Source organism: Gavialis gangeticus, unplaced genomic scaffold, assembly GCF_001723915.1.
Source record: "Gavialis gangeticus isolate Ggan-Ray unplaced genomic scaffold, GavGan_comp1, whole genome shotgun sequence".
NCBI lineage: Eukaryota > Metazoa > Chordata > Crocodylia > Gavialidae > Gavialis > Gavialis gangeticus.
In genome coordinates this window covers 20,028,721-20,032,432 of record NW_017729025.1, presented here as the reverse complement: position 1 = coordinate 20,032,432, position 3,712 = coordinate 20,028,721, and positions in this window count along the sequence as shown.

Sequence of the window (3,712 nt, the reverse complement as noted above, 5' to 3'; positions counted from 1 at the left end):
AAACATTGTGTTCAACTCATACTTATAGATATAGTGGTGTTTCATTTTAATCACAGAAAAACATGGATTTGGGGGGTTTTAATCAGAGCATTTGTGATTTTTAAATACAGAAAACCAGGACCATTGCTGATGACACATTGTCATATTATTAATTCATAAGCACTGCCCATTTTGATAATGTCTGAACGGGAATCGTTTCACCGTTTCCACAACAAATTGTTTAATTTGACTCAAATACACGTGGCTTTGTTCTGGTTTATAACTGTAACCTTATGCTACTGCTCCACACGGTATTCTGCTGACCTCTTTTGCAGTACCATTAGAAGCTTAGTCCAGCTGCTAGAAAACGTGTGCTAAGCCTTTTCTGTTTTTTACCATAAATAGAAATCAGCCCAAACTAAGTCCCAGAATCCAAACACTTTGGTATTTGGGGAAGTCAGGATCTAAATCCAAACTTCAAAGCTCCTGTCCAGCTCCAGCCAAACTATTGGTTCACTGATTTTATGAGCAATTTTGTTTTGGTCTCAGAAGCATGATATCAGCAATGCAGCAATGAACAATTAAGCAAGATCCACGCCGCCCTCTTTCAGTCTGGGGTGAGATAGTGTTCCTAACCTATGAATAGTTCCTCATGTACTCTGCTGCCCTCTTCTGATCTCCATTGTGGAACTGCCTAGATTTTAAATTTATGATGCTACTTATGATCAGCAAATATGAGATCTGTGCATGGCTGTTTCATGTTTGTCTACTAGCCCAGGTCTGGATGTTATTTACCTTTAACGTTTCATATTTAAAGCAGGATGATGCATTTAGCAATCGTAAATTTACCATTTGCAACCTTGCATTAGTGGGACTGGCCTAATATTAACTGCTGTTATGCTGCAAAAAAGCTGACTGAAGAGCTGAATTATGTTAGCCATGGTTGAGAGATATTTGCACTTTCACCTGGGTGCCATTCTCAAAAATGTTCTGTCTCTCTTAGATACCGCAGCCTGGTCTATGGTGGAAGAAGGAAGGGAAGTCACCATCTGACCACACAGATATGTTATACGCACAAAGGTTGGTAAGAAAGGAACTTGTGCAGTTTTAATTCTACTGGCAAATTAAAAGAGGTACAACCCCTCTAGTGTGGATCTGGGTATATCAGTATATCACTCTGAAGCTATAGGAAGGGGAAAAAGCTACAGTGGCATGTGACACCTTTCTAGCAATATAGGTTGCACTGAAATAACCATACTGGGAAAATTAAATCATGCCCCCATCCAAAATGGCTGTATTAGCCCAATATCGAAGGGAGCCAGGCCTGAGAGGTGCAGCACAAAAATCATAACTCAGATGCTAAGTTGGCACAAAGCCCATTTCTGCCCCCCAAGTTTTGCCTGCTCCAGAGGCTAGCCCCAGCTTAGGCAAAACCAAGGACTTGTCCAAAGCTTAGATCAGAGGTTCCCAATCTGTGGTACACGTACCCCTAGTGATATGCAGACAACCTGTCAGTGGTATGCATTATCAGATTTATTAAAATTACTTTATATGACAAATATTTACTGGTGGTACTTAAGGTTGTATCATTTTAAAATTGGCGGTGCGCAATCTGTCAGAGTTTGGGAACCCCTGGCTTAGAGTAAATGTCAAAGTTTTGCTGGCATAGTTAGGGAGTTTGAGAAAAGTCACGCCCTGGCTGACAACACTGGCAAAACCCTAAGGGAGTCTCAGATGCATCAGAAAACTGCCCTTTACCTCAGTTTAATTTATTCCATTTAGGGAAATGGCAGCAGCCACAATCGCACTAGACGGTTTTATCAGTACAGCTCTGCTGGCATACCCTTCCAAGCACAGACACGACCTAGGGCACTGCAGCCTCCCTTGCCCTACGCAGCACTGAACAGAATCTCTCCAGTGCTGTGCGATGTGGTTCTGCCCCGTCACACCTCCTGTGCCCTGGCTTTCCAGGGGTCTTCACCAGGACTGTCATCCACAGTGCCTGTACCAGAGTATGCCTCCCCTATGCAGGCTTTTAGTACCTCTGTGAGACACTCTGGCCATCTTTACCTTGAATCTTACCATCCAGGCTACAGACCTGCAAAATCAGTCCCACCGGGTCTAAGTGAGAAGCCCTCTTCTGACTTTTGTCCTTGTGTTTCATACCTGTAAGGGCCGAGCTGACCTACACAATCATTTCACTTTGAATGCTCCACCCATGCAGAACTTAGGGCAGATGACTGCCCTGCTTACACTCAGAGCATGGTGCTTTGTGCCACTTAAATCCATGCTTTTTTAAAAAAAAGAAAGAAAAATACTTTTCATTCATTCTAAACTATAAAATGCTAAACAATGTGACCATGCTTACTGGTGACTGATTGATTGATTGATTGATTAATTTTACTTTGGGGCAATAGGGGACTGGGTTGGATGAAACACAGTGGCCTGTCCTCTTCCTTTGAGCATGTAACTTAAGCTGTCTGTGCCTCAGTTTCCCCAAGTACAAGACAGGGGAAATAATCCCTAGCACATCTTTCTCCGCGGCTTTGTGATGCTGAACTAATGCATAGCTGAAATCTTTGGGCTGAGGAAGCAATGACAGTACTAATAGTTAATCATTAGGATGACTCACTTTTAATATATTACAAAAATTTTAATTATTTGACTGAGTTTCTTAAATGAAAAGGGCCTATTCTTAAGTTGGTGTGACACAAGCATAACTAATTAAGCCTCAGACATTTCAGTAACACTGTCTAACAATGCTGTTCTAATAGCAGGGCAAGCAATTTACTGTTCACTGTATCGTGCAAAGCTCAGCAGAGATCAGGAAGCTTATTTCTGAGCTCTTGTGAAGAAAGCTCCTCTGCCCTCCACCCCCATAGTCTCATTAGCAATAATGGATTTCAGACCTAATCAAGCATTAAACCAGAGGATTAGCATCTTGCAAACAGCAGAGCTCTTAACTCATTTGTTTGGGTAGGCATCGGATTTGATGAAGCTACAAGGTTAAATGTTTCAACAAGTAGATGCTTAGGTACCAGAAAAATCCCTGTGTGCAGCAAAGGCTACTGGACTTGCAGGCCTACTATATGCAGTACACATCAGTAGTGATGGACAGGGAGGAAAGAGGTAATACACTCTAATTGAAGCAGGAAGGTGCTTGAGCAGTGAGCCTGGCCCTGCACAGGCATTACATTCATGCCAAGAGAAAAGCCTTTCTCCCAGTACAAAAAGAGACAATACAGTAGGCCTGTGCAAATAGGGAAGTATTTGATTCAGATTCAGATTTGGCCGATTCGGAGGACAGTGATTTGATTTGCAGATTCGGATCACAGTCCTGAATCGATTCAACCAAATCAGCTTCAGAAGATTCGGCGCTGATTTGGAGAGATTTGGTGATTTGGATTCAGCACGGAGGCGGAAAAAGATCTTGGAGTGCCTTTGACACCGTCTCTCACCCCATCCTAGTTAAAAAACTAGGCGACTGTGGCATAGATACCTACACAGTCAGATGGATTGCAGATTGGCTGAGGGGTCGCACTCAGAGGGTGGTGGTGGATGGGTCATACTCGACCTGGGGGGAGGTGGGTAGCGGAGTCCCCCAGGGCTCGGTCCGGGGGCCTGTGCTGTTCAATTTCTTCATCAGCGATCTGGATGATGGGGTGGAAAGTAACCTGTTTAAATTCGCTGATGACACCAAAATTTGGGGGGAGGTGAGCACGCTAGCAGGGAG